Genomic DNA, 13,311 nt, shown 5'->3' on the forward strand with positions numbered 1-13,311 from the left:
TGTTTTGAGTGCAAGAGCAGGGCTTTGCTTTAAGCAAGTTGCAATCAGGAAAGGACTGGGCAAGTCAATGCAGAGTCTACAAGAAGTAGGATGAGGAAGGACTTCAACATCCTGTTCAGGTGCACGGAGTAAGCAGGTTCTGCTCATATATCCTAAAGGCTGCGTAGCTGTAATACAAACAGATTTGTTTCTCTATTTTTCAGTTGACTTGTTTAAAAAGCCAGTGAGACAACACTTCCATGTTCACCTTCTATATGTGCGTGTTGTGAAAGATTCCAGATTGCAAATGAGGATGCTGCATCTGGGAGCAGATTTAATGGACCCTGCAAATTTGTGTTGAATTCATCACAAAAACCACATTTTCCTTATCCTATTTAAAACGTGTGCCACAGTTTGAGGAGGCAATGGGGCACAGTCAGCTACTTCTCTGAAGCTGGAAGGCTGTGGATTGGCTTTTTAGCTTCAAGAGCCCACCTGCCATCGTTAAATGGACAGAAAATCTGTGCACTTGCCAATTAAAGGAGAGCGCTCCTGTTAAATACCGACAAGTGACCACACCCACCCAGGTCAGGTTCAGGAACTGGAAACAGTTCCAGCTCCAGTTTGGTATCACAAAGGAGGAACCCACTTGTTTGTGTGTCAGAGAGTTTGGGGTTTCGAGCGAGGAAACTCTGGTGGAACCGGAGCAGATCTGGAGAATGTTCTGGCCTAAGCCCCATTCTCCCAGCACCGAAAACAATTCACCTGAACAGGCGACAGTAGCCTGAGTATAGCACCAGCACTACCTGGATAATTTGCTGGGGGAGGGGTGGGAGGTGAGTGAAGGGGGAGGGGAAGTTTTCTAACCTGGGCTGGAGATTGGTGTTTACCTGCACAGCTTTCTTCATTGCAGTCGATGGAGTGACACTCCAGTGTGTACAGGGTAAGCCCACCCAGTGGAATGCAAGACCTCCCTGTTAAACAGGTTCCCCTTCTAACATAAGGTTCCCTTGCCTTCAGTCAGACAGTGATTGACGAAGTGATCGAGGTGTGTGGTCAGTGACTGAGCTATTCGAAGTAAGATTAGAAGAACATGCAGCTTGGTCCTGGGGGAGGGGGAGGTGGGGGCGGGGGTGGGGTGGGGCGGGGGGGAGGAGAGGGGGGTGGGGAGGGGGTGAAGGGATGGGGGGAGGGGGGGAGTCCTGTTAATCCTCTTCCGTAGCACCTTTGAAAGACTTCCTAAGAAGTAAAAAGTGAATCAAACTGGTGTACTGGGGCTGGAATTTAACCCAGAGGCAGGGGCTCCACCCCAGCAGGACCGTCAGGTGATTGGGGGTGGGGGGGGGCGTGATTGGGAGGGGAGGGGGGAAGATAGTGGGAGGAGGGGAGGTGAAGGGGGGAATATGCCTTCACTGATTTTCAATGCCGCAGCTCCACCTTGCGTGTGGCCTGAAGCCCATGGCTTCCACCATTTTGAGGCATGATGCCCTTCCTCTAAGTGGGGTGGACTTGCCACGGCCGACCAACGAGCTCCTGGCACGAATGTGTTGCCCACAGTGTCTGCCCTGCCAAAGTAATGCTGGTGACTTGGAGCAGTATCAAGAAGTGCGCTGCTTTCAGATTAGAGATGCCAATCTAGCTGGGGGTATTCCTGGAGTGTTCATCACATGATGTCCCGAATGTGACCCAAACTCCCTTCCCACGCCTATTAGAAAATGAACACTTTATTTCCTAGTTGGATTATCCTTTATTCTTAGTGAAACTACCTTGTTTTTTTCTTCCTTCCCCCAATCTCTACTAAGTTTATGACAAAAAAAATGAACACATTCGAAGAAACACGACTTGGTTTAATGACCCAATAATTTGTCTTCTGAACTTGCTCGCAGCTGTGTCCTGGAGATTAATCTTTAATGCTTGGAGATGCCAGGGCAATCATGGAGGGCTGGCAACTCTACCTTAGATTCAAATGGAAAAATAAAAGACAACTGCATAAAAATCCAGTCAAAGAGGACAAAAAAGTCACAAAGAGCCGAGGAAATGCAATTCTAAAGAAAGAAAAATGACCTCAAAGCCGCTCTGCCGATTAGCACCACAAGGTTTAGTTACATTGATTTAAAACTGCCTGTCAGAGCTGCAGAAAGGGGGATTGCTCAAAGCTTTGAAGGCACACAGAGCTTGTCTTACTCCAAGGCTGCTATTCATCAGAATTCCCAGCTTAGTAAGGACACAGCCTTTAATAACGTCCTCAAGCGAATGCTCTAATGAGTTTTGTGCCTGTAACCTTGGTGCACGCTGAGAGGAGCCAGGCTGGTGCAAGCCTGTGCAAACCAGGTGAAACACCCTGTTTCCTGTCCCCTATCCACCCGAGCTCTGAATTCTCAGCTGTTGCAGTAAACAGTGATAGTGTGAAAATGTCCTTCAAACTTCACAAAGTTAATGAAATCAGCAGGTAAAATAATGTGCTAAGATAAATGCAAACTGTAATTACAATCAGATGATCAAATCGACTTTTTAAATTTCTTTTTAATGTACTGTCAATCCATCCTTAATAAACTAAGAAATAGTTCCGGTAAATTTTCATGCTTAAGATAGGAGATTTATTGGCAAAACCTGCTAGTTTATTGCAAAAGCCAGAATCAAGCGATCTGCTGCAATTATTATTTTTAAGATCCGCAGTGATTGAACCTTTGCATAGAAAACAGAACAGAGCAATATTTTTCACGTTAGCAAATAAACATTTTACCAGGACAGATTGTATTAGGGCCCACTTGGATCAAAATATCTTGATGAATCATTCTAATATAATTTATGTTTTTGATTTGCTTGTCGAAGTTTGATTGTTTCTTTTGTTTGTGTGGAGTCCTCAAACTTTGTGTTAATCATTATCAGTGAAGAAATTGTGCACTTTTGAAGGAAAACTAATTGCCACAACAAAAATTCAAGCATTATGTTCATTTTTATTGTATCAGGTGAAAGGACTAATTGTATTTAATTTTTTTTAATATTGTTTTCCTTTCTGGTCCCTTTCTACTTGTTTCAAGTTGTTTCTCACTACCTTTTAAAATAAAGCTGTTTCACCCAAATATTTTTCATTGCACAATGCTATGGGCAGTCAAAATTGATAGATGGGTGAAGGTGACCCAACCTCTTGTTGGCTGAAAGCCATGATGCAGGCCTTTATCTCCACCCACAAATAATTGCCTGGGAGAAGCGAAGAAATAAAAGAAAACAGGGTCATGAAGGGAAATATTCTGGAAAATTTCTCTTCGACTCCACCAGCAAATTGAAATGAATCGAGTAGCGCAGTGGCTCAGTGGTTAACACTGCTGCTTCACAGCGCCAGGGACCTGGGTTTGATTCCAGCCTTGAGCACCTGTCTGTGTGATGTTTGTATATTCTCCCCATGTCTGTGTGGGTTTCCTCCAGCTGCTTTGGTTTTCTCCCACAGTCCAAAGATGTGCAGGCTAGGTGGATGGCCATGCTAAATTACACATAGTGTCCAGGGATATGCAGGCTAGATGGGTTAGCTATGGGAAATGCATGATCACAGGGATATGGTACTGGGGGCGGTGGGCCTGGGTGGGATGCTCTTTGGAGTGTCGGTCTTGCATATTTAAAAGGTATATAATCATATTAAAAGCAGCTCCCACTTATGGAAAATCCATCACACATCACACCAATCAACAACGTGAATGACTGAATGAAAGAAAACCAAAACATAGTTTCTAACGAAACTACATCTAGTATTTGTATCCCTACCATGGAGACAAGGGGGAAAGTAAGGGAATTATTAAGCAGTATGTGATAAGCGTACATGGTAATTAAGGTACAAATCATTGTAATGGACCATTTATTGTTTGTTGGGTCACTCTGTTTTACTTTACGAACAGCACTGATGTAGGGGTTAAGCTGCAGGTTTCTGGTAGAAGTGCTGTCAATGAATCAATTTATCTTTGTGTATTTCTTGTCCTTTCTCTTCCTTGCCTCTAGTTGAAGAGTAGTTTGCACTGTGCAGCAGATGTTGTTGAAGACTTTGTGAGGATGAGTGAACAATGTTACTTGACCAGCACAATCTCTGCTTGAACTAGCCAAATGTTCCACATAACATAGGTGGAAATGTGTGCATTTGCTGCATTCTGTATTTTATCATGGGATTCTCCAGGAAATCAAGGCTGCAACACCTCTCCATAGTCCTCCAGTAGTAATCAGTGGAGACTGCCTGATCTTCCTTGGAGCAAGAATTAAATTGGGTTGGATAGACTGGCTGACAGGAAGAACATAGCTGAACAATAGGCCAGCTTCAAAGGGAAGATAGTTTGGGTACAGTCAAGGTATATTTCTTCAAAGGAGAAAAGGAGGGTAAATGAATCTAGAACTGCCTGGATGAAAAAGTTAAAACGAAGGAAAATAAGTGTGCTTATGACAGGTATTGAGTAGAAACTACAATTCAGAACCAAAAGGAGTACACAGGGTTCAGAGGGGAGGAGAAAAAGCATACTAGAGAGGTAAAGGAGGATTATAAGAGGAACCTAATGGCCAATATTGAAGAATCTTACAGTGCTCTATTGGCACATCAATAGCAAGTGGGTAGTAAAAGGAAGAGTCAGGAAGGGGATGGACAAATGGAGGCAAGAGGCATGGTTGCGGCTTTTAAATGAATTCTCTGATGTGCCTTTCTCATGCCCAGACCATGGTAGCAGAGAAGGAATCTTTGTCACTAGAAATGGTGAAAATTAATGAGGAGGAAGCCTGGGGTACACTGTTGATACTTAAAGTTGACAAGGCCCTGGCACCTGATGAGATGCATCCAAGGCTTTTGAAGAAAGTGAGAATGGAAATGGCAGCAGCATTGGACATAACCTTTCAGTCTTCCTGAGACTCAGGGAGTGCAGAAGGATTGCAAATAGTTGGCACTTATTCAAGAAAGGTTATAAAGATAATCCCAACAATTACAGACCAGCCAGTTTAACTTCAGTTGTGGGGATCATCTAGAAATAATTATTTGGTTTGGAGTTAGTAGTCACATTGAAAAATGTAGGTCATAGAGAAAAAAAAGCCAGCATGGATCTGGACAGATTTTACACAGATAACAGAAGGCTCAATGAGGATAACACTGTTGATGTGGTGTGCATGGATTTTCAAATGGCATTTGATACATTGCCACACAACAGACTTGTGAGAAAAGTTACATCTCATGGAATAAAAGGGACAGAAGGAACATGGCAAAAAATTAACTGAGTAATGGCCAATGGATATTTTATGGACTGGAGGAAGGTTTGCAGTGGACTTTCCAGGGGTCAGTCTTGGACATTTGCTTTCCCTGATTATGTATTAATGATCCCGATCTTGGTATGTAGGAGACAATTTCAAATTTGTGTATGACATAAAATTTGAAAGCATTATGAATTGTGAAGAGGACAGTGTAGAATTCCAAAAAGACATAGTCAAGTTGGTGGAGTGTGCAGATAGGTAGTAGATGGATTTCAGTACAAAGAAGTATGTGAGGTTGTGCATTTTAGTAGGAAGAACACTGTCAGCCAATATAAAACAGGAGGTATTATACTTAAGGAGGTACAGCAGCAAAGGTCCTGGGTGTATGTGTGCATTGATCACTGAATGTGGCAGGAGAGATGCAGAGAATAGTTAGCAAAGCAAACAGTATTTTGGGCTTTATTAATAGAGACATAGAACACAAGAGCAAGAAGATTGAATGAACACCAGATACAGTTAGACCGCAGCTTGAGTGTTGTGTATATTTCTGGCCAGAACATTATAGGAAGCATTGGAGACAGTGCAGAAGAGATTTACAAGAATGTTTCCAGGGAGGAGAAATGTCAATAATAAGGATAGATTGGAGAGTCTGGGACAGGTCTCCTTGGAGAGAAGAAGGTTAAGAGGAGATCTTGTTTGAAGTTTTTAAAAGCATATGGGGCTGAATAGTGTAGTTAGGGAGAAACTGTTACTGCTTGTAAAAGCACTGAGATTTATAGTGATTTTCAAATGTAGTAAATATGATATAAGAAAGTAGAGATAGTAAGAACTACAGATGCTGGAGTCAGAGACAACACAGTATGGAGCTGGAGGAACATAGCAGGCCAGGCAGCATCAGAGGAGCAGGAAAGTTGATGTTTCGGATTGGGACCCTTCTTGGTGTTTTGTGGTTCAAAGCTTGTTTGAACAAGGTTGTCATCAATAATGAGCTGTATATGTGGGAATCCTGCTGTCACTTGGTGAAAATGCATTGCCCCTCCTGGTGTAGCCTCTTTTTGTGGGGAAAGCAATGAAAGCGTTTCCCTCTAACAAACTAGATTTTGTATCTCATTCAAGGTCTTGGTGCACTGCAAACAGGGGTGATCTACTGTTGCCTTGCAAACAGCTAATAGCATGGTCATGTCATTCATAGCAGAAAGCAGAACAGTTTCTGTTGTGGAAATCATCTGGAATATCAACTTCACTCATGGAGCGTAGATAATGAAGACAAAAATCTTAAGTTTATCCAGATAGGTGTGACTAGGTCAAAGCAAGTAGACCGGGTGACCAGGAGCCAAACGTTTCAACTTGAATTGCATCTGCTTTCCTCCAAACGTCTTCAGTATATTTAATCAACTGGTTCAGACACGTAATGACACACCTTTGGAGCAGGTGAAACTTGAACCTGGACCTTCCGGCTCAAAGGGAGGGATACCACCACTGTTACACAAAAGCCTTCTCCTTCTCCAAATCCTAGAATGTTGAGCAGTTATCCTGCTGCAAGTGAAATTGCAGATTTCTCTGAAAGTATTGTGGGATAAAGATTACTGGAAGAAAACACTCTGGTGTAAGTTAAACAAAAGATCCTTGACAAAAGCAGGAAGTAATGCATGACTAAAAATGCAGACAAATAAAAGCAGAGAAACAAGAACAGATAAAATAGTGAACTGCCAAACATATCTCTAAGGAGATAAATTAACTCTTGCTTCTCCATCAGAGCGCAGCAACTAATCCCAACATTGTCGGTTTTATATGTGCAAGTCATACTAGTGGAAATGTGCGAGGTGAAAGAAATTGGGGAAGTTGGCATGTGACTGATTTGCAGAGGTTAATGATATGAAGGATGGGTTTCCCTCAGTCGTATTCCCGGTCTTCCGTTATAATCTTGCTAGAGGTGCATTGAAAAGTTTATTTACATGGGGGTTCCAATAAACGTATGAATTTATATTGATTCAGCAGGAGTAGTTACAAGGAAGTATCTGTGCTAGAAACTGCAAAGACGTTTTTACATGCTCACTGTGAGGCCTTTAGAATGCTTGCAAACATCCCATTTTGAGAAAGGGTCAGTTAACCTGAAATGCTAACTCTAATTTCTCTCCACAGATGCTGCCAGACCTGCTGAACTTTTCTGGTAATTTGTCTCTTCTTTTACCAGATTTGTTTCTTCACAAACTGCTGGTTCAGGGAGGGTACCAAATGCCACCACAGTACATTGATTTTGTTTGTGAACACTGTCATCACTGAAACAGCTTATGGTGTACAATGGAACATCTACCCTACCAAATGAACATGGATCAAGAAGTCTTCCAAATAAAAGGGGAAATGAACACACCTAAGAGTTGAATGGTTTGCTAAGACATTAGGAATACTCTTCTGGTGCTGCCATCAGGGTGGCTGCTGAAAGTTAGCAGCAAGAATTATTTGTCCATTGTCCTCAGTTTTCCAATCAATGAATTGGTCTGAAATAAATGCTCTGAAATTCTGTCATGCTTGGCTGGTGATGAAACCTTACTGTCAGCCAGATAAACTCAGAATGATCCTTAGAATGCAGCTGAGAATCAATCTTGCTGATAGAAGCTTCTGGAAAGGATAAGATGCGTGTCAGCAACACCACTTAATTCCAGTTTTGATAACAACAAGGCTCGATAGTTACAATATGTCAACAAAATATTTGTTTAACAGCAACAAACCTTCCCACCCCCCGTGAACTAATTGCTTTCTGTGTGTAGGGAGTCAAATTGCTTAAATGGTCTCAACCTGATGAGTCACTTGTGCAGGTGTCCGTTTAGCAACTCTTCAGTAATTGGCTTTCTGTTTGACTTCCTCTTTGGCCTGAACACAGGTATCGATAGATCCACGCTTGTCTGAACATGTTGTGCTTTGTCAGATCACCAAACCCAGCTGTCACTGAGCGTGGGCAGCACTTCACAAAGAAGCAGGTGGTAATTTCTCTGAAAGTATTTGTGTGGTGGATGAATCAAGAAAAAAATTCCAGTGACCTCACTTGCTTGGTTGTGGTTACAATCACCAGTACAGTTACTTTTCTAGGTCTTTATAGATTGTGCTGTACTTGAGGTTTCAGATCAAAAATGAAAGTTTGGCTCAATTGTACATCCTTTTCGCTGAAAAAGGCTGATGAATAGGTTTACGACAAATGGGAACAACGAGGGAAGGATTTGGAAGAGTAGGGGGAGTGGGGGTTGTTTATTAAAAAAGAAAGCTTGTTTCTTCTGACCCTCTTGTCAAATTGCTTCCGTTTCCCATTGTTGACCCAGAGTAAATAGTTAACTGAACGTTTAATGAGTCAAGTGTGAGCCACAGCTTCATTCACCATTAGTTCAGGACACAGCATGATAACATTTCTCTGTTCTCCCAAATGAGAAGTGAAGGAAACTCGTTTTTACGGCAAAATAAGAGTCACTTTGAATGCTGAATACTCGCCCCACTTAACTGGCCATAGCATACTGACACATTCAATCATGTGACACATTAAACAATTTGAGACTTTGTATTTGCTACACTCACATTTTGTGGCTCAGTCTGGTTGCTGTTGCACTATGTCCTTCATGCCTGGGTCTAAATTAAAGCCAATAAAAGCCAGCTTCCCGTTATACTTGGCTTTTTGTCCTCCTGAGGTTATGTGGTACAGGGTTGCAGTTCTCAGTAACTCCACCCTGGCGCTCTCACTCTGTCTCCACAACCCTGGACTGTGAGATATGTGCGTCATTTCTCTGCAGCTTTGACGTAGAAACTAGCATATGATTGTGGCCAGATTTCCACCTGTCCCCTTATCAACGTTGATCCAACACTAACATCCGTCTGCTGTCCCAGAGCCATGGACTGGAACCACCTGGACTCCTCACTGGATCCTGCACCAATGAGCTATCTCCTCAAGTGTTTTGCCGCCTGGTCCAAACTGACCACTGGCTAACGTGTCAACTGGGCCCATGTAATAAATAAAAAGAGAGAAACATGGAACAGAGAACAGCTGAAAACAAAGGGGATGAGAAAGGCAGAGTACAACAGAAACACAGAGAAAGAAACAGAACAGGAGTGAATAACACAGTAAGGACCAGAAACTAAGGGCAGAGAGAACAAAAGAACAAGAGGGAAAGAGAAAAGCAGTGATATGATAAAGCTTGATGAGATGAGACTTTTACTGCCTTCGATGAATTCCTCCCAAGCCCACCAGCCCCTGTGTGGCCTGTTCCAGGACTATCCACCCATCCCCAATTCTTGGGCTTTTATAATGTCCACTGCCATCATGATACCATTGATGTCTTTGCTTAGCTAAACTGCCTGTGGAAACACAACCAAGGCCAGAGGCTGAGGACGAGAATGCTGTACTTTCCATTGATCCTTGGAGCTCTCAGTTGCCCCAACAAATTGTTTCAGTTTGACAAAATATTTATAAAGCAGGTACCTTTAACCAGGTGCAGAGATTGTACCTTCTGCAGCAGAGAGCTCAATGTACATCAGGAAATGTTGGTTGTGAAACTCATAACCAGTGAGAGTTCTTCAGATAACAAATCTCAGCTATAGAGACAGTTCCAGTTGGTAAACATTCAGTTCCACGTTCCTTTTTTTTTCGGGAATGTCCAGAGTACGTAAAGCTACCAATGACCCCTGAAGGGGCAATTTTGACCGACAGCCGATGATGAAGCAGATGAATAATAATGTATCTATAAGATCTTCCATTTTTAACTCCATTTATTATAACAATGCCAGCTACTGCTCAAACATTCATCCACTATTCCTGTATGAACATAGAACATATGAATGAGAAACAGGAAAGGGCTATTTGATTCCCTCAAGACTGTTCCTCCATCATCAACTTGCAATTTCTAGCCTCACATTGCAGAAAACTATTTGACCTCTGGTTGCTGATTTGCGTCAAAACTCTTAACGTTTTGATGCGAATCTGCATCAGAACCTGATTCAATGGGTCTGTTTCAGTAATATCAACTCAACTCCTCTTTCCTGGAAGCACTTTAAATTAAATGTTGCTTTTGTATACAGGTTAAGACAACAGACCCGAAAACATTGAATATGAGGCCTGTTTCAATCTTGACATGTGGTTAGGGCCAGCAACAGCTGGATGAGTGGGTGATTTTGTTTTCCACATGTCAATGTAAATTTGCGTGGGATAACTATATGTGCGTGTTGCGAAAGATTCCAGATTGCAAATGAGGATGCTGTATCTGGGAGCAGATTTAATGGACCCTGCAAATTTGTGTTGAATTCATCACAAAAACTATGTTTTCCTTATCCTATTTAAAACATGTGCCACAGTTTGAGGAGACTGTGGGGCAGACATTCTGGGTCACAGGTCAACAAGTAGGTGGACCCAGCAACTAAAGCACGCCAGCATCTGCTAATGTGGTGGAAGAAAACCACTGGATAGTCTAATGAGAAGAGTGTCTTATCTTCAACAAGATGCATTTATTGCATAAGAACAATTGAGTACAAGTTCTGTTAGAATAATGGACATTGTTATTACGACTATGTGGAAAACCACTGCATCTACTCTGGGGTACAGAAATTGTTCTTCAGTGTAAGACCTTCCATGCACCATTATAGTAAGCACCAAAATATGAGAAGCTGCAACAAAAATATGATCACAGTCAACATTTCCCGGGAATAACACTGGGATCGGTAGGTACATAATATCATGTGGTCAGAATGAATATCTCCTTCCACTCAGCTATAAATCCTTCACTACCGCCAGCAACAATTTTGTAACTAAAGTTCTATATTACTTCTACAACACAACAGACTGAATGTTAATATCATTGCAGCTTATTGGGGCAGCACAGTGGCTCAGTGGTTAACACTGTTACTTCACAGCGCTATGGACTCAGGTTCAATTCCATCCTTTGGCAACTGTCTGTGTGGAGTCTGCACATTCTCCCTGTGTCTGTATGGATTTGTTCCAGTTTCCTCCCACAGTCCAAAGATGTGCAGGATAGGTGGATTGGCTATGAAAAATTGCCCACAGTGTTGAGGGATGTGTAGATTAGGGGGATGGGTCTGGGTGGGATGCTCTGAGAGTCAGTGTAGACTTGTTGGGCTGAAGGGCCTGTTGCCACTCTGTAGGGATTCTATGATTCTTATTTCACAACAAGCCAATGTTCTGCTGCACTTTCAGTGTGTCGCACCTTCGTGTGTTAAAAGGCCTGTCTTTAGGATTTTCATTTTGGTCAGTTCATTTCTTGGGGGATACATCAACCTCTTTTTGAAACTGTTAATCAGTCTGAATCAATTTTGTAGGTTTGCATATCTTAACAGTAGGGAATTCCTGTTTCTATAGCAGGGTAAAGGTTCAACTACCAGTGGTGTTCTGCTGAGGAGTTTTATTGTATACCCGCAAACAGCCAGGGATCAAGAAGTGAAAGAAGTTGCATTTAAGTGCCTTTCCTCTCCCTTTACCTCACCCTTTGTTAACTTCATGATGTGGAGGTGCTGGTGTTGGACTATGGTGGACAAAGTCAGAAGTCACATGACACCAGGTTATAGTCCAACAGGTTTAGTTTGAAATCACAAGCTTTCTGAGCACTGCTCCTTTGTCACTTCACCAGACAAAGGAGCAGTGCTTCGAAAGCTTGTGATTTCAAATAAACCTGTTGGACTATAATCTGGTGGCATGTGACATCTAACTCCGTTAATTTCAGCTTTTGGATGCTTGCATAATACAGCAATGGTAACATTTAATAATGTTATTGTAGCCAGACTCTTTTGAATACATATTGTGTTTGGATTGCATGCCAGAATACTCTGAAATTCAGAGCCCTTAAATCCCAAAGTCACCATTTTGGGATATAGCCCAGACTAAGTTCTTAGATCAGCCAAAACTAATCTGCTTTGCAAGTAAAGTTGAAATTCTGCCATATTGACCACTGGAGTATGTCTTTGCTTCTTTCAGATGCCACACTGCAAATCCTTACAATGAGTTTACTCATTAAAGTTTAAAAGAAAATGTCAGGGTCAACGATGATGTTGGCAGTGGTATTTTATGCGGACCAATGGATTCAAATCCATCTGAAAGACTTGTAACAGGTTTAACTGGGCTTCTGCTAATCAAGGAAGCTGCTAACTTTGATCACATGGTAGAGCAAAACAATTGCTATTTGGAAGTAGGGTGACAACCAGAATGAGGCAAGTTAAGGTAGAACTATGTGTTAGTACTCCATGAATCATGGCACTACATTTCAATTCATTGTTAGTCTAATGAGGTATTGCAAAGGGGGATGGTACATTAACGTTCTAAAATTGAGCACTAAAGAGTAAAGCTGGTCACATTGCAACAGTAGCAAGATTGCTGATTCTACAGTTGAGCAACATTTGCTGAATAATCCTAAATGCGTTCATTGTGACACTAAAACTAAAACATAAGATATCCACTTAAACTTGTACTGTGACTCATTTACACTTGTTAGGAGCAAAATACATTCATTTGCAGGAAACTATGCTCTGTGACCAAAAGAAATTTATTCAAGGCAGGCCAAGCAGCATCATAGGAGCAGAGAGGCTGACGTTTTGGGCCCAGACCCTTCATCAGAAAAGGGGGAGGGGAACGGGGTTCCGAAATAAATAGGGAGAGAGTGGGAGGCGGATAGAAAAGGGATAGAGGAGAGGATAGGTGGAGAGGAAACAAACAGGTCGAAGAGGCGGGGATGGAGCCAGTAAAGGTGAGTGTAGGGAAGGAGTTAGGAAGGGGATAGGTCAGTCCAGGGAGGACGGACAGGTCAAGGGGGCGGGATGAGGTTGGTCGGTAGGAGATGGAGGTGCGGCTTGAGGTGGGAGGAGGGGATAGGTGGGAGGAAGAACAGGTTAGGGAGGCAGGGACGAGCTGGGCTGGTTTTGGGATGCGGTAGTGGGAGAGGAGATTTTGAAACTTGTGAAATCCACATTGATACCATTGGGCTGCAGGGTTCCCAAGCGGAATATGAGTTGCTGTTCCTGCAACCTTCGGGTGGCATCGTTGTGGCACTGCAGGAGGCCCAGGATGGACATGTCGTCTGAGGAATGGGAGGGGGAGTTGAAATGGTTCGCGACTGGGAGGTGCAGTTGTTTATTGCGAAC

The 13,311-nt window shown here is 42.6% G+C and overlaps 1 long non-coding RNA gene across 2 annotated transcripts; it reads left to right on the top strand.

Moving 5' to 3' along the window:
- Positions 1-2,316: 2,316 nt before the first annotated feature.
- Positions 2,317-7,711, top strand: LOC125483069. Of its 2 annotated transcripts, none has more exons than XR_007262057.1 (2): positions 2,317-2,428; positions 7,385-7,711. It is a non-coding gene; the product is annotated as an uncharacterized LOC125483069 (long non-coding RNA). The 2 variants fall into 2 exon arrangements; XR_007262058.1 differs by having other exon boundaries at positions 2,329-2,428; positions 7,333-7,711.
- The last annotated feature ends 5,600 nt before the right edge of the window (positions 7,712-13,311 follow it).

The sequence above is a fragment of the Rhincodon typus genome, chromosome 5 (assembly GCF_021869965.1).
Source record: "Rhincodon typus isolate 14 chromosome 5, sRhiTyp1.1, whole genome shotgun sequence".
Classification (NCBI taxonomy): Eukaryota; Metazoa; Chordata; class Chondrichthyes; order Orectolobiformes; family Rhincodontidae; genus Rhincodon; species Rhincodon typus.